This window comes from Stomoxys calcitrans, chromosome 3, assembly GCF_963082655.1.
Source record: "Stomoxys calcitrans chromosome 3, idStoCalc2.1, whole genome shotgun sequence".
In the NCBI taxonomy this organism is placed as follows: domain Eukaryota; kingdom Metazoa; phylum Arthropoda; class Insecta; order Diptera; family Muscidae; genus Stomoxys; species Stomoxys calcitrans.
This window is the reverse complement of record NC_081554.1, coordinates 109668919-109687589: the sequence shown is the minus strand read 5'-3', so window position 1 is coordinate 109687589 and position 18671 is coordinate 109668919. Positions and strand designations below refer to the sequence as shown.

Sequence of the window (18671 nt, the reverse complement as noted above, 5' to 3'; positions counted from 1 at the left end):
TCGGGGCTGTATTAGGTTATTGACCGATTTGACCGTCCTTGGTACGGATTTTAAAAGTCATAACAATACACTCAGTGCAAAATTTCAACCAAAAAATTTCAAGCGGATACCTTAACTCGTTAGACCATTATCGTGATTTCGACAGCCGGCAGCCGAACGGACGGACATGGCTTAATCGAATGTCGAGACGATCAAGAATATATATGCACTTTATGGGGCCCAGATCAATATTTCGAGGAAGTTTTGGCCAAATTCATTTTGCCATACCATTTCTAATACTTCAAATTATCCATTTCCAACCATTATTCATTTCCAAAATATTAAATTCATATAAGATCTTATCGTGTCTCTCTGCTGAAACTATACTGTAGCCTTTAGATATAATAGGCATAATTCAGACATTGCTCATACCTTGAAATTGCGGACACATTAACTCAATTCCCGATAATTTAGATTGTTCAAGCATAGAAGACATAGACGACAATGTCAACAGGATTACGACTGCACTGATGGGGTCTTTCGAAGATAGTTGTCCTCTTCGGGAAAGGAAATCAGCCCAAGAAAAACCCTGGATGACCGGGGAGATTCGCAATATTGGGAAAGAGGTCCGCAGAATTTTTAACAGGGCACGTCGTAAAAAAGCGGAAACACTATAAGATAACATTAGCGGCAAAACGTGTTTTTCTGCGAATAAGTCGATAGCGTTAATGACGCCGCCAAGATAAAAAAGTTTCTTTCAAAAACCCATGTCCAAACTGAAACTTTAGTAGACGACATGGGAGGAGGAGCAGAGACAACAACAAGTTGAAACTTTTGATCGAAGGTTTATAATTACGGAAATTATGGTAAAGGAATCTTTGAGGAGCTTCAAACCATTTAAGTCACCCGGACCTGATGGAATATTTCCGGCGTTACTACAGAAAGAGGCAGACTTTCTAGCGCTTCATCTGGCCAAAATTTTCACAGTGTGTCTAGAACTTGCATATACTCCGAAAGCCTGGCAAGGCAAGTTATACGACACCAAAGGCCTACAGACCCATAAGTCTTACATCCTTTCTACTCAAAACCATGGAACGTATAGTGGACACTATGATACGAACTGTCCAAATACAAACATCATGTCTATGTCAAGAAAAGGTCGGTGGAGACTGCCCTGTACGAGGTTGAGCATAAACTATGTAGAAGAATCCTTCGATACCAAACGTACACACGGTACGCGGTATGCATTGACATCGAGGGGGCTTTTAACAATGTGCGGACCGACAAACTGATCCAATCCTTAGGCCAGTACCGAGTGGATCTGGCCCTTAGAGACTGCATAAATCATATGCCAAAGAACAGGTGGATAAATTGTGTGTCCCATGGCATAAATATAAGGGAGAAAGTGGCACAAGGCACGCCACAGGGGGGCATTTTGTCGCCACTCCTATAGGTGATCACCATAAATGTCCTATTACTTATGCTGACTGAGGAGCGACTTGGAAGAATGGATAGAGGATGGGAGCAGCTCATACCATCGCGGTATAATTGAGGCGATGATAGAAAACCTGGAAGGAAGGGAAGAGGTTTCCGATCGGATACCTAAGATGAACCTTGAAGTCGAGTGCGAGACACTTCTGCCATCGGCACAGTCTTGGATTGACTGAACCCTAGTATTGCCATCTGGAAGATCATGTTACACGAATGGATCGAAGCTAGAGGACAAAGTGGGTCTGAGGGTGTTGAGAACCCAGGGAATGAGACCGTATGATGCCTCACCATTATACGGTCCTGCAGGCGGAGATTCGGGCGATCACGGAATGCGTGAGGTGATGTGGTTCTAACGCGAGGACGTCGAGCGTGAACTTCTTTACTGACAATAAAATTGCCATAAAGGCAATAACAACCAGAACGGAAAGTCACAAACAGTCTTGCAGTGTAAGAAGGAGATTAACGCCTCCTCCGAGGATGGCAAAATCCGCATCGTATGGGTGCCGGGCCATAACAGAGTAAGGAGAAATGAAAGGGCATACGATTTTGCGGTGAAGGCCAGAGGACTGCCGCCACTTGGTTAACCCGAAGCCTTTCGGGTCAACGCAGTCCGAGTTAAGGGAGTGGGCCTCGAATGCGCATGTAACATTGTGGAACAGCGAAACGGTCGGTAGAACGGCGAAGATTTCCTGGGGTAGCCAGATAGTGAAAAGACGAAGCTATTACTGGAAGGAAGTAAGAAGGAGGTCGGAATAGCTATTGGTATAATAACGAGACAAATAAGACTACGAGCTCACTTATGTAAAATCGGTGCTGCAAGTGATAGCATTTATAGGGCATGCGGGGAAGATGATGAGACATTGGAGCACTTCCTTTGTCACAGCCCGGCTTTCGCGTCTAACAGATACCTGCACTTAGGTGGAGACACAATGCCAGACATTAACCAACTTTGGGGAGTGGTATTGAAAACAATCAAGGACTTTGTAAGTAGCACGGAATTCCTATCTTAAAATTTTCTTTTTTAGAGGTTACTTTATAGTTTTTAGAGCGCACCCTCTTTTCAATCTAACCTAACCTAACTTTATTCCCGACAGAAAAAGTTCTAAAAAAGCTCATAAGAGTCGAATTTTCTCGAGACAGTATCAGACCCCTCGACATCAGTGGCGAGTATAGTCCAGAATGGAAGATCTTTGAATGTAGCTGCCATATAGACTCATCGTCCTCATCTTCAGGGGCAAACATCTCACATATCAATAAGTTCTGTCCGATTCAACTTTAAGGTCAATATTAGGGGATCTTCTATTTATAGCCGAGTTCGAAAAGCGAACAACAGAACGTCACCTCTTTAGGGAGAAATATATGACTTCTATATATGGCATAGTACCTCACAAATGTCACCAACATTAGCAGGGGATAGCCGCCGCTTAAAATTTGTTCATATGTTCTCACTGGGAATCGAACATGGGCGATCATGCAACCTTCATGTTGGCTCCTCATAAGGCGAAACCTACCGAAATTGTGTTCAGCCCATCAACCTTCCAAGGGCTATAGAAAAGTTTTTCAAAACAAAACACACATAAAATTCATAAAAATGCAAGAAATTTTTATTTGAATAGATAGTACGGCCCATATAATTTAATATTTGAAGATTATTGCATGCAAATGTTGACCGTGACTGCGCCTCAAATGGTCCATCCGTATAGTCGAATTTCGACATACTTTTCCAACATTTCGACCGGTATCTCACAAATAAATGCTTCAATATTGTCTTCCAATGCGTCAATTGAAATGGGCTTGTTTTTATAGACATGAGCTTTAACATAGCCCCACAAAAAATAGTCTTATGGCGTTAATCGCACGATCTTCACCGAACTCAACACTCAATAAGTCCATTATTACTCGTGCTGTGTGGCATGTGGCACAGTCTTGTTGAAACCACATGTCATACAAGTCAAACTATTGCATTTTGGGCAAAAAAAAAGTTGGATATCAACTCACGGTAGCGCATACCATTCACAGTTACGTTACGATTCGCATCATATTGAAAGAAGTACGGTCCAATGATACCACCAGCCCATAAACAGCAGCAAACTGTAACTTTTTCTGGATGCATTGGTAGCTCTTGCAATGTTTCTGGCTAAAATCAACAATTCTGCTTATTTACGTACCCATTGAGCCTAAAATTAGCGTCGTCGCTGAACAGAAGAAGCGCGCGAAAAGATGTCCGGTCATCTTCGTCCGCATATGCTTATAATCAACGTGTATTATGACTTTATAAGTCCAAACGTTTTCCTAATTTATAGAAATAAAAAAATAAAATGATAATTTTCAAAAAGAAAATTATTTTCAAATATTCTCAAAGGCTTATTCTCTAGAAATCTTTTTCATTCAACTATGCCAACTAATTGATGTTAAATGTCCTAGCAGCAAACGTTAGTCTCTATCTTCTTATTCTTCTATATATATACAAAACAAATTTTTGGAAAATGGTATTGGAAGTGGGAGACGTTTAGTGCAGCAATTGGTACTTTTTGGCACCGTTTTTGTTAATTGAGCTAGGTTATTGAATTTTGTAACTTGAGTACACTATAGCAAACTAAATTGGAAGGTTAAATGGGTTTTTCGATTTTTAGATCTTAAGGTACTAAAAAGTACCAAAAAGGTACGAAATAGGTGAACTTTGCATAAGACGATCGGGTAGAGCCAGAACTTCGAGATTAGGCTTAAATGATTGTTGTTGCAAAATAAAGGAGATAGATAGAAAAAAATATAAAAATAGTACTGAAATCGAAAGAAACGTGCGTCCAGTACCGTATTTGGTACCATTTCGTACTTTTTATATGGATTTAACTAGAACTTTGAAATTTTACATGTAGGGTCAACTAGGAAATATATGTTGGCTGATTAAGTGGTTTTTCACAAATCGTAAGTTTTGGAACCAAAGAGTACGGAATAGTTTATTGACTTTTACGAAAAAAATTATCGTAGTCTTGACAAAAATACGAAAAGTTTTACCAAATTCAAAAAGAAGATTATTTGAAATTTGAACATTTAGGTTCTAAAACGTACTTTATATATATATGGAGCTACAGCTATCAATGTTGGAATACAGTTACATGTCGGCAGTATTTATCGGACGACAACAAGATTTTTTGAGATTCTTACTTTTAGGCACTAAAACGTACAAAATGGTACATCTAAAACGTACTACATGGTACGTTCTTTTCGGATTGAGTTTGACCTATGAAATTCAGAATACCGGTATATCTTGGTAGTATGTACCGGGCGACTAGAAATTTTTTTTGAGATTCGTCAATTTTTTAACTAAAACGTACAAAATGGTACTTACTTTAGGACTTAGTTACAGCTTCAAAATTTGGTATACAGGTACATCTTGCGAGTATGTACCGGAGGACTGGAAGTTTTTTTGATATTTGTACATTTAGGTACTAAAACGTACGGTGGTACTTCCTTTACGGATTGAACTATAGCTCTGAAATTTGGTATACAGGTACATCTTGGCAGTATGTACCAGATGACTACAAGTTTTTTTTTTAATTTATACATTTAGGTACTAAAGCGTACAAAATGTTATTTTATTTACGAATTGAGCTAAAGATCTCAAAATTGGGGTACAATTACACATTGCCAATATATATCGGTCGACTAGAGTTTTTTTAATTCGTACATTTAGCAACTAAAACTTTCAAATTGTTACTTTCTTTACGGATTAGGCTAAAGCTCTTAAAGTTGCAATTAAGTTATACCTCATTATTGGGTGTATCATTGGGGGCAGCGAGGAGACCGGGCATATGCTAGTCTCTATATATAAAAGAGTTGCGTGATTCACTGTCTGACTGACAGATCACTGCCCAGCCCAAACTGCTAAAGATAGAATTATGAAATTTTCCACGAATGTTCGTTTTGGGATGGAGGCGTGAGACAACGCCGGGTTTGGTGATATTCGTACGTTTAGGTACTAAAAGATACCAAATAGTACGAAATTGCGAAAGGTACGAAATAAGTGAACTTTGAACGGCATGAGCTAGAACTTCAAAATTTAACTTAAATAATTGTTGTTGCCAAATAAAGGGGGTTAATAAAAAATATATGCAAAATAGCACTGGAAACAGTGGAAACGTACGGTATTTGGTGCCATTTCGTACTTTTTTTACGGATTAGACTAGAGCTCTGAAAGTTAGCATGTAGATTCCACTAAGAAAAATATGTTGGCTGAAAGTGATTTTCTCACAAATCGTACATTTTATTACCAAAAAGTACAAAAGTATTAAAAAATAGTATAAACTAGCTTATTTATTTAGTTTTACTGGACGGTGAAAGGTAAAATTAAATAATTTGGTAAAAATGATCGTAGTTTTGACAAATATACGACAAGTTGTACCAAATACGAAATGATGAAATCGTAGCAAGAGTGGAAGAAAACATACTTAAGTGCTGTTATTGGCACCATTTGGCACGTTCTTAATATACTAAGCTACAGTTCTCAAATTTGGATACATGTACATATTGGCAATATGTACCAGGCGACTAAAAGTTTATTTTGGTTTTTCGTACTTTTTGGTACTAAACCGCCGAACAAAACAGTGCTATCATTTCAAACTGAGCTGAGGTGACACTGCCCAACAAACAGGGGGCCGACAACGAGACAATCACGGCAGTAGAAGAAGCAAAGATCCTAATACTAAAATATCAGACAGTGCAGTGGCGAGAGACCCAACACAGCCTAACAAACAGGAACCCGATGATGGACCCATCACCGACATAAAGATTCGGAATACTGGGATAGGTAAAGATCCTAATATTGAAACATTAGGCAGCGCCGCGACAGGAGACTCAATGCAACCTAACAAACTGGGAGCCCGGATGGTACCATCACTTACTCCCAAGAAGCCCATTTACTTAAGATTTGGAAGGCTAAGATAGGCAAAGATCTTAGTATTGAAACATCAGGCAGTACAGGGAGTGGAAATCCAATAAAGCTTAACGAACAGGGACCCGACGATGGAACCATTACCGACTTTATAAAAAGTCGGAAAACAAGACTAGGCAATGAACCTAAAACGATAACATCAGACAGTGCAGTGACAGGAAAGTCAATGCAGTCTAAAGAACAGGGAGCAGACCTGCTCCCAAGATGCCCATTTACTGGAAGACCAACAATTGAGGTAATCCAGATAAAACTCCACCGGAGTGAGACACCTACACACGCTTTGATGGAGAAAATCAGCAAGGGCAAGATTCATATTGCCTTAGTTCATATTGCCTTAGTTCGGGACGACCCGGAACAAAGTTTCTTGACTGAACCATATCAACTACCAATTATTCTATGCTATCACTGGTACTCGGCCGAGGACTTGCGTTATTTGTCATAAAAAATTAAATTATATATTTTCCCCAGAGTTGTCAATGTCGGATGCAACAGTGGTGAGACAGGGAGCATACCTGGCATCACTTACGACTCTCCGACACCGCCACCCACGTCGGAGCTGCAATTGCTGGTGAGGAAAGCAAAACAGACGGGAAACGATGTACTAATAAGGTGCGAAGCGAACTCTCACCACATTTCGTGAGGTAGTACCAACACTAATAAGCGGGGTCAAGCCCTGGCAGAGTTCTTGAATACTAACGACCTTATAACACTTAATATTGGAAATACCGTTACTTTTGTTAATAGGATTAGGGAGGAAGTATTAGATGTGACGATATGTTCAGAAAATCTGATCGGTGAGCTTCAGGATTGGAGGGTTAAGTTTGGAATACCACGGCCAGCGCCGAATCCGTCAAGCTTCCGGAATAAGTTGAAAACCAACTGGACAAAATTCGGAAGGCTACTCAGAAGAAGACATGGGCAAGATAATTTAGATTGTCCAAGCATAGAAGACATTGACGAAACTGTCAACAGGATTACGACTGCACTGGTGGGGTTCTTCGAAGACAGTTGTCCTCTTCGGGAAAGGAAATCAGCCCAAGGAAACCCTTGATGACCCGAGAGATTTGCAATATTGGGAAATAGGTCCGCATACTTTTTAACAGAGCACATCGTAAAAAGGTGGAAGTTTGGAAATAACTAGAGCGGCAAAACGTGCCTCCTGGAAGCTTTTCTGTGAACAGGTCGATAGCGTTAATGACGCCGCCAAGATAAAAAAGTTTCTCAAAAACCCATGTCCAAACTGAAACTTTAGTGAACGACATGGGAGTGAGAGCAGAGACAACGGAGGACATGTTGAGGCTTTTGATGAAAACCCATTTACCACAGAATATGAAGGGACTGACGGAGACACCGGTATCTTGGAATAATGACTTTGATCGAAGGTTTATAATTACGGGAATTATGGTGAAGGAATTCTTGAGGAGCTACAAACTATTTAAGTCACCCGGACCTGATGAAATATTTCTGGACTGGAAATATTTCAGACTATCTAGCGCCTCGTCTGGCCAAAATTTTCATAGCGTGCATAGGACTTTCATATACTCCGAAAGCCTGGCAGGAGGCAAGGGTGGTGTTTATATCCAAGCTCAGCAATGCAAGTTATGCGACACCAAAGGCCTGCAGACCCATAAGCCTTACATCCTTTCTACTCAAAACCTTGAAATGTATTGTGGACACCATGATAAAGGGTAGGACTTCCAGCGAACTGCTCAAATACAAACAACATGCCTATGTCAAGGGAAGGTCGGTGGAGACTGCCCTGCACTAGGTTGTGCATAAAATAGAAGAATCATTCGATGTCAAAACGTACACGTACAGGTATGCGGTATGCATTAACATCGAAAGTGGCTAGGGGCACGCCACAGGGGGGCATTTTATCGCCACTCCTATGAGTGACCACCATAAATGACCTATTACGGATACTGACTGAGGAGGGATTTGAACCCGTCTGCTACGCAGACGATGGTATAATACTTCTAAGGGGTAAGGATCCGAACGAGCTATGCAGAAGGGCCGAAAGTGTCTGAGTGGGCTAGACCCAGAGGTCTCAATGTTAAACCAGAGAAGACTGAAATATGCCTGTTCACGAGGAAGACAAATGTGGGCCAAGGTCAAATACTGAATTGGAAAGTGTCACATTCAGGAGCGTACTGAGAAGGCTCACATATGTTGGGCACTATATAGACGGGCCGTAGGCTCGAAATGGGGCCTGAATCCGAGGATAGTCCACTGGTTATACAGGAGCGTGATTAGGCCAATACTTACTAACGCCTCAGTAGTTTGATGGACTGCTATGGAGAAAAAGTGCAACATAAGGATCATACAACAGGTTCAGAGAACATGTTGTCTTGGCATTGGCGGAGCGATGAGGACCACGCCCACTAGGGCACTGGAGACTATTCTAGATATCCGACCCATTGACATATAGATTAAGTGTGAGGCAGCCACTGCGGCTATGAGACTTAAGGCGATGGGAGAATGGATTGAGGATGGGAGCAGCTCATACCATTGCGGTATAATCGAGGCGACGATAGGAAAGCTGGAAAGAAGGGAAGTAGTTTCCGATCGGATACCTGAGATGAACCTTGAAGCCGAGTGCGAGGCACTGCTGCCATCGCACAGTCTTGATTGCCATCTGGAAGATCATGTCACACGGATGGATCAAAGCTAGAGGACAGAGTGGGCCTGCGGGTTTACATTGAGAACCCAGGGACTGAGATCTGTTTTAGACTGTCTGACCATAATACGGACCTGCAGACGGAGATCTGGGCGTGAAGTGGTGTGGAGCTAACGCGAGGACATCGAGTGTGAACATCTTTACCGACAATAAATTTCCATAAGGGCACTGAACCGTAAGTTCACGAACAGTCCTGCAGTGTAAGAAGGAGATTCTTCTCTGAGGATGGCAAAATCCGCATTGTTTGAGTGCCGGACTTGGTTAACCTGAAACCTTTCGGGTCGACGCAGTCCGAGCTAAGGGAGTGGGCGAAGAATGCGCATGCAACATTGGTGAACAGCGAAATGGTCGGTAGGACGGCGAAAATCCCTTGGGGGGATCCAGATCGTGAGAAGGCGAAGCTATTACTGAAAGGAAGCAAAAAGGAGGTCACAATAGCTATTGGTATCATAACGGGACACATAGGACTACGAGCTCACTTATGTAAAATCGGTGGGGAAATGATAGCATGTGTAGGGCATGCGGGGAAGATTGCCCGGCTTTCGCGTCTAACAGATACTTAGGTGGAGACACAATATCAGACATGAACCAACTTAGGAGAGTGATATTGAAAACAATGAAGTATTTTGTAAGTAGCACGGAATTCCTAATTTAAAATTCATTTTTAGAGGTTACTTTATAGCTTTTTTAGAGCACAACAAGCCGATTACTGGCTTAGGTGTATGTCCATACACCTAACCTACCCTACGAGAAATGTGTAGTCAATTTCCCAAATATACCGGTCCTAAACAGAAGAATTGGTTACCTGTCACGGGATATAAAAAGATTCAATTGTCATAATTTATGATTCTTAATTATATTAATTTGTAGCCGTTAAGTGAAGCTGACGTGTTTTTATATCACTCCTCAAAGAAAAATTAATATATATCCGTATCTCGGAATAGGTACTACCTATTACGAAAAAATTTTAAAGCCTTTTGGAGTAGGCTAGAAATGGACTCCAAAGACTCAACATCTGCGGTGGTGGTGTCAGACCGTAGCGTGTTGTCCTCCCCTCCTATAGTTGAGGGTGCCTTGGCACCCGTAGTCGAGAGTAATGCTTCAAGCGCACAACTAGTCGTCAGACTAATTAGAGAGGAAGAGATGGATAAACAATATGGACAGTTCGTCCCCAGACTTTAAGTAAAGGTGGTGTTTTTGACTCGGATTCAGACAGCGACTGTGTCAATGAAACAGTCATCGCAGCCGAATTAAGAGATGAGGGCATCGGGATGACAGCAAAAGTGAGCGATGGCTTTGTTAAGCTCACAAGCAGATCTCCCGAAGAGCATAACACTGCTAAAATACTGAAAAGGAAAAAGAGCTCCCCGCTTTCAAGTACACTGCGAAAACCAAGACAACCATCCCGCAATGGAGACTCTAGACAGTGTCCTGCGGAGGTAGACAAAGTTGGAACAGGAACGAAGGAAGCGCGCACGGTCCCTGAGCCTTCATGGAGGACTGTAACTTCCAATAGGAGGCCATAACCATTACGGAAGGGGAAGATGGTCGCTGAGAATGATTGCGAACCGTCCTCTTACGCAAGAGTAGCAATAAAGCACATCAGAGATGAGCTGACTTATGCAGTCATCAATATCGACTGCGCATCCGGTAGGATTGCACCATATCATCCCAAGCGGAGGATCTTAACGGTCGGATTTTTGAACATGTGTGGAACTCTGTAGAGGGCCCACCCATACAAATGATGAGCTGCGAGTTTAGAGGGGACATCTTTACGTTGCGTTTTGCGTCGGCGGAATGTATTGATACCGTCAAACAGCTCGTTAGAGGTACTCACGCTCTCTGGGAGGGCGCAAAGCTTGACCTGGTGAGAATGATGGATATACCCCAGCTCACAAAGGCTACGATCTTCATCAAAGGATGGGACAGTAAATTTGCGAGGGATCGCATGTTGGGATTCTTGGGCAATTAAAACGAAGATTTGGTCGCAGAGAAGTGGGAGGTCTTCCACAGGGAGGAGAAGGAGGAAGGAACTCTCTTTGTGGTTGGCATTGATCAAGTCTCCGTGACAAGTTTGGCTAAGACTAAAAGCATAGCACACTACGACAGCAAAACTGTCTTTTTCAAGATTGGGAAGACTTGGATAGGCGGAAATTTTCATTCTGCGACATCAGGCCGAGCAGTGGCAGGTGACTCAACACCGCCCAACAAACAGGGGGCCAAGAATCACGGCATCTCTCAACATGGAAAGACTAGGAGAAGCAAAGATCCTAATACTAAAATATCAGACAGTGCAGTGGCGAGAGACCCAACAGAGCCTGACAAAAAGGAACCCGACAACGGACCTATCACCGACTTAAAGGTTCGGAATACTGGGATAGGTAAAGATCCTAATATTGAAACATTAGGAAGCGCAGCGACAGGAGTATCAATGCAACCCAACGAACAGGGTGCCGATGATGGTACCATCACCTACATTCAAGAAGCCAATTTACTTAAGATTTGTAAGGCTAAGATGGGCCAAGATCTTGAAACATCAGGCTGTACAGGGAATGAAAATTCAATACAGCCTAACGAACAGGGACCCGACGATGGAACCATTACCGACTTTATAAAGAGTCGGAGGACTAGACTAGGCAAAGAACCTAATACGATTACTTCAGGCAGTGCAGTGACAGGAAAGTCAATGCAGTGTAAAGAACAGGGAGCAGACGATGAGATCATCACCTACATCCAAGATGCCCATTAACTGGAGGACGCATGATTGAGGTAATCCAGATAACTCCATCGGAGCGAGACTGCTGTACACCCTCAGATTGAGAAAATCAGTAAGGTCAAATTTCATATTGACTTAATTCAGGAGCCATGGACGACCCTGAACAAATTTTCTGGACTGAACCATATCAACTACCAATTATTCTCTTCTAACACTGCCCATTTACTGGAGGATCAATGATTGAAGTAATCCAGATAAACCTCCACCGGAGCGAGACTGCTACACACGCTATGATGAAGAAAATCAGCAAGGGCAAAATTCATATTGACTTAATTCAGGAGCCATGAACGACCCGGAACAAAGTCTCTGGACTGAACCGTATATACTATCAATTATTCTATGCTAACACTGGTACTCGGCCAAGGACCTGCGTTATTTGTCATACAAATTTGAATTATATATATTCCCAGAGTTGTCCACGTCGGATGCAACAGTGGTGAGATAGGGAGACTGTGGAGCATCACTTTATATACCTTTCGACTATCCGACACCGCCACCCACGTCGGAGATGCAACGGCTGGCGAGGAAAGCAAAACAGACAGGGAACGAGGTACTAATAGGGTGCGATGTGAACTCTCACCACATTTCGGAGCCAAGCCCTGGCAGAGTTCTTGAATATTAACGAAATAGTAACACTTAATATTGATAACACCGCTACCTTTGTTAATAGAATTAGGGTGGAGGTATTGGTAACACTCTTAATCTGATCATCGCTGGCCGTGCTATTCTAAACTTAGGTTTAGGCCGAATCCGATAAGCTTCCGGAATAAAAAGAAAACCAACTGGACAAAATTCGGAAGGCTACTCTGAAGAAGACTTGGAAAGATAACTTGGATTGTCCAACAGGATTACGACTGTATGGTGGGGTCTTTCGAAGATACTAGTCCTCTTCGAGAAAGGAAATCAGCCCAAGAAAAACCTTCGATGACCGGGGAGATTCGCAATATTGGGAAAGAGATCCGCACACTTTTTAACAAAGCGCGTCGTAAAAAAGCGATGATAAGGCTAGACTGGTACTGGAGATACCTTCGTACACAAGATAATATTGATTGGCAGTCATTGACAGAAGCTCTGATGGCACAATACAAGGACGACATAAGTGATTATGACGTCCTAGACGATATAAAGAAGCGCAAATAGAAGGCTGACGAAAGAATTGATGACTATTTGGACATTATATCATCAATGACCGATATGTTGAAAAATCCTCTTTCAGACATAGATATCTGAGAGACTGTTTTACGTAATTTGAGACCCGAGATTCGTCATGAACAATTGCATAAGCAGATAACAATTGTGTCACAATTTAGAAAAGAAGTTAGGAAACACGAAAAGTTTATGCAAGAAGTGAGGCTTAAGGGTGTTAAAGTGGGTCGATTACGTATATCGAAGATTTCAGATTTAGACGAAAACCTGCAAGAACCAAGTACAGAATGAAATGATGAGCTTTGTGGTTTGAATACGATCAGATGTTGGAACTGTGGTATAGTTGGCCACAGCTATATTGACTGAGAAGGTCCTGTTTTTTGTCTTGGTTGCAGTTTGAAAGATGTATACAAGCCGAAGTGTCCAAAGTGTAAAGGCAATATACAGGGAAACGCAAAAGCGGATGTCCGCAGAGACAAGCCGGACATCCGGGACAGTAAATTCACAATTTGAATCAAAGTCCCTGAGTGAGACACATGACACCCTTATTAGACCATTTCATAGACGTGTAAATTAATATAACAGAATCCGGATAATAGAAATTTTACAGACAAACTCGAGAAGGAAAAGATCATCAAAACGCATTAGGGAATATTATCGTCGACTTAAAGCGTATAGGTTATTTACGATATCGGCTATTGTAAATAAAGATTTTGATAGTAGACCTTATGTTAAGATATGTATAAATGAGGAAATATATTTCGCTTTACTTCATAGTGGTGCTAATAAAATTGTGTTTTGGGTGGTACATTAGCACTTAAAGTACGAGAAAACGTTGGTTTTAAGTGAAGTCCAGGTAATGTGAAGACAGCTGATGGACAAAGATAAAGTGTGGCAGGATCTATTGTATTGGACGTCAAATTTCTAGGTGAATCTAAGCAATTTACTTTTCTGGTGGTACCTTCAATAAAACAAGATATTATATGTGGATACGATTTTTAGCAATATTTTGGTCTTGGAATCACGTTCAATGGAAATATTTTAGAGCTAAATTCTGATTGGGATTCGGATAAAATCATGTTGACACCAGAACAGAATCGTAGACTTGAAAATATCATTGCGTCATTTCCTAATTCTGACACACAAGGCAGAGTTGCACATCATCGATAGAACACAACATATATACAGGAGAGGCGAAACCGATCAAACATCGTTATTATTCCATATCTCCTGCTATAGGAGATATGGATTGGACCGTATGATTTCGTTAGGAGTTATTGAAGTTGCACCTCAATCCTCTTGGTCGCCACCAGTAGTGGTAGTTATTAAGCCAAGAAAATAAGGATGTGTTTAGATAGCCGGAAGCTCAATAGTGTGGCAATAAAAGACTCATATCCTAAACAAAATATTAGTGAAATACTATTTCGTTTGCCACCGGTTCACGGTATTTCGAAAATAGATCTTAAAGATGCCTTTTGTCAAGTTAAGTTGGACGAAACAATTAAATCCAAGACTGCTTTCACTGTTCCAAATAGGCCCCTATACCAATTTACACGTATGCCATTCGGGCTGTGTAATGCCCCCCAATCATTGTGTAGATTGATGGATATGGTTATACCATATGAGCTGAAATCGCACGTATTTGTATATTGAGACGACCTATTACGAAAGGCTGGTCTTACATTTAATGTAAATAAAAGAAGCTTTGCTTTGAAAAAGGTCAAATATCTAGGATATGTAGTAGGAAACGGAAGTTTGAGTGTTGATGAGGATAGAATTACAGCTATTAGCGAGTTTCCAATTTCTAAGACTTTAATGCAATGCGTCGTTTCTTAGGAATGACGAGCTGGTATCGCCGGTTCATAGGCGATTTTTCATCTATTTCATTTCCCTTAACAGAACTTATCTCTAAGAAGAAACCTTTTCAGTGGAATACAGAAGCTCAATCAGCATTTGATACGTTAAAAAGGTTGTTGACGGCAGCGCCTGATTATGATAGACCATTTATAGCTCAAAGCGACGCCAGCACATTTGGAGTAGGTGCAGTTTTGGCGCAAAAGGACGATCAAGGAAACGAAAGACCGATATCGCACAAGCTTAATAAGAATCAGCGAAATTATTCAATCACTGAGCTTGAATGTTTAGCGGTTTTGATGGCTATTATAAACTCAAGACCTTATATAGAAGGCCACGAATTTAAGGTTGTGACGGATCACACAAACCTTAAGTGGCTTATGTTGCAAAAGGTCTTGACGGGACGTTTGGCACGATGGTCTTTGAATTTTTTCACTATTAAACATCGTCGGGGAGTGGAAAACGTCATTACGGATGTCTTGTCTCGAGTATATGAGGGCGATATCTTGATTGAAGCAATGCAATTGGAGGTTTTACCTGCTATTGAACTTGACTCGGAGGATTTTAATGATGCTGGATACGCGAATTTACGAAAAAGTATACTAACATCAACTTACCTGATTTTAAAGTAATAGATAATTATATCTATAAACGAACCGGTATTTCGTCTGGTCAGGTTGATGAGTCAGTTTTATGGAAATTATTGGTTCCGAGGGGTTTACGCAACAAGGTAATGTATTCCGCACACGATATTCCAAATTCATCTCATGGAGGAATAGCGCGTACATTGGAGAGGATAAGACGGTTTTTCTATTGGCCCGGAATGGTATCAGATGTTAAGGCTTATGTACTTAATTGTGAGTTGCGTAAAACGTCTAAAGCACCTACGTCTTTAACAAGGCCGCCAATGGGTCAAAGAGTAGGAACTGAAAGGCCATTCCAACGCCTTTGTATGGATATTGTAGGACAGCTACCACGAAGCAAGTCTGGACATGTTGGGATTTTAATCGTTTTAGACCATTTTTCCAAATGTACATTTTTAAAACCCTTGAAAAAGTTTACTTCAAAACCGATATTAGTATATTTGGGTACAGATATATTTGGCTGTTATGGAGTGCCAGAAGTTATCGTAACCGATAATGGATCGCAACTTCACTAGCAAAGACTTTGATAACTTTCTGACGAAACATGGTGTTAAACATGTTTTAACTGCTCTTTACAGTCCTCAGGCCAATGCGAGTGAACGAGTGAACCGAGTTATTAATGAGGCTCTGCGAAGTTATGTTAGATCAGCGAGAGTGGGACGTTTATATAGCCAGCATTAACTGCTCTTTGAGAAATAGTGTTCATCAGAGCACAGAAAAACTCCTTACCAGATCCTTTACGGACAGTCCATGATAACGCACGGACAAGATAACCAGATACTAAGGAAGTTGCAGCTTTTGTCAGAAAGTGATACGCAAATTGAACGCGAAAATGAGTTTTAGTTAGTAAGAGATTCAGTTAGGGAGTGTATGCGAGCGGCATATGAGAAAAATCGACACATTTATAATCTACGGACGATTGTCAAGAATTGTTTTTCGGAGGAGCGCTCGGGGTCAGTTTGTGAGGTCTCACAAGTCTTGTTTCTGTATAATGGTTAGTATTTCACTGTGTCACGAAATACTGTAATTTTTTGGTAGTTCACATTATTTAAAATATTTTATTTGTTTTTGACTGTTTGTGTAGTTGCTTTTCAAAACATTTCATTCTATGAAAATTTTCTAGTACGACAGAACGAATTGTCGTAAAATTTTAATTTTTAAAAAAGAAAAAGAAAATACATAGATTGGAAATCTGCTACCACATTTTTTATTTTGTTTTCGTGCGACTCAATCGTTTCGGAGTGGCGTTTTTTTCGTAGCTGTGAATAGATTATTTATCGTGGAAAACTATCGATTTCAAAAGAACATACAAGGACTCATTGACTGTGGGAGAAAATCCCACAGTTACGATATCTTACCCTTGTGTTACCATAATTATTTGACATAATATGCAGAAATTGGATAACGGATGCTGTTTTTATTATAAGTGACATGCATCGTTTCTAAGGACTTCCATTCAAATTAAGACGTAATTGCAAGATATCCCTTTATAAATGAAAAACACCAATTATTTGACATAATATGCAGAAATTGCATAACGGATGCTGTTTTTATTATAAGTGACATGCATCGTTTCTAAGGACTTCCATTCAAATTTAGACGTAATTGCAAGATATCCATTTATAAATGAAAACCACCAATTCAACGCAGTAGGAAGACCGGAAGATCGGCCTTCCCCGGCAATACGCTCTTTAAGAGTTTGGAATAATAAAAGACGCATGGCTCTCAGGTTTATTGAGTGCCTTGGTGCGAATGATCCTTACTCCCTCCCTAAATTGAGCTCGGGAATTTGCTGCACAGGCTACCCCAAAGACTATACGTCTAGATTCAGAAACTGCAACGCAGTCAGTCAAGAGGCTGCGGTCAACTGGAGGACATCCCATGCCTAAAAGAAGTAGGGCGACAATAGTAAGATGGGTCCAAGAACCTTTGCTAATATCACTAGAGACAGTTTGGTTATGGCAGCTGTCGACAAGGGAGAAGAACAGGGCTGTATGCCTAAGAATAATTGGATGGGATAGTCAGTGGAGTGTCATCAGTATACTTCGATGTTCTTGGCGGGTGGGATCTAGCCAGGTGCAGCACTAGATTTAGTCAAGAAGGAAGATATTCCTTCTCGACCAATGGCGCAAGCTTGAATTCCAAGGATTTCTTCAGAACCTGAATCGATACTTGGAAGACTAAGGGAATGTAATACCAATCTTTTAACCACCGACTGAATGTTTGGTAGATTCGATGAGACTGATGGCGACCGGAGACATGTAGTATTCGTACTCAAATCCGGCTGTAACGCAGGCCTCAACAAGTCTTAAGGGGTTGTATCCTACGGGGTTGGGGAATCGGGAGACGACTCAGAAGTTGTTGCTGAACACTTGCCTGAGGAACTATCGACCACATCGCTAAAGTCTGGCGAATTGCAGGAGACTGAAAATCCCCTTGCCACAATCGAGACAGGAAGGGATGGCATCGAAACGGAACCCGACTAGCCCTGTGTGGTTGGGTCATCCAGTTGGACTGGGCTCAAAGTGTGCGCTAGCGAGGAAGCACGGAGGAGGAATCGTCCACAACGCAAGTGTCCGTTGTCCTGAGGAATAGTGGTTCCGCAGCTTTCTCACCTGCCCCTGGATGTGTGGCGAAGCTCATCATGACAAGTTCTAAGGAATCTTGTGAGGATGAACTCCTGGCGAGACTAAAACAACAGTGGTAGAAGTTCTGAATCCTGACTGACGCTTCACACTCCCTGGAACATCGGGTATTGTATCAAAGATAACACAGTGTCCGTAGCCGCCCCATGACCAATGAGAAAGCTCCCTTAACCTCGCGGCTGTGGTCCCTGTAATTTGTCTAGCCACAATGTCCAGAGGCATTAGATGTAGCATTACATGCAGTGCATCAGATGGTAGCGTCCTCAGTGCGGTTGTGATGCAAAAACAAGCCATCCTTGGGATCCGGTTTTATAGGTCTGACAACTGCAGTATAACCCATACCCAATGCATGACGAGCGGTCTAATCCCCCATCTTTTGCCAATGGCTCTCTTGCAGGTGTATAGGACAAGAGTTGCCTTTCTTGCTCTTTCCAAAATGTTGGATTTGAAGTTCAATTTCCTGTCCACCAAAACACCCAGGTATTTTGCGCTTTCTGTAAATGCAACA

The 18671-nt window shown here is 41.5% G+C and overlaps 1 long non-coding RNA gene across 1 annotated transcript; it reads right to left on the bottom strand.

The window, feature by feature from the left end:
* Positions 1-3052: 3052 nt before the first annotated feature.
* LOC131996332 (uncharacterized) lies at positions 3053-3757 on the bottom strand. The gene is made up of 2 exons (XR_009397780.1): positions 3639-3757; positions 3053-3561 (listed from the first exon to the last, which is right to left on the bottom strand). It is a non-coding gene; the product is annotated as an uncharacterized LOC131996332 (long non-coding RNA).
* Positions 3758-18671: the final 14914 nt, after the last annotated feature.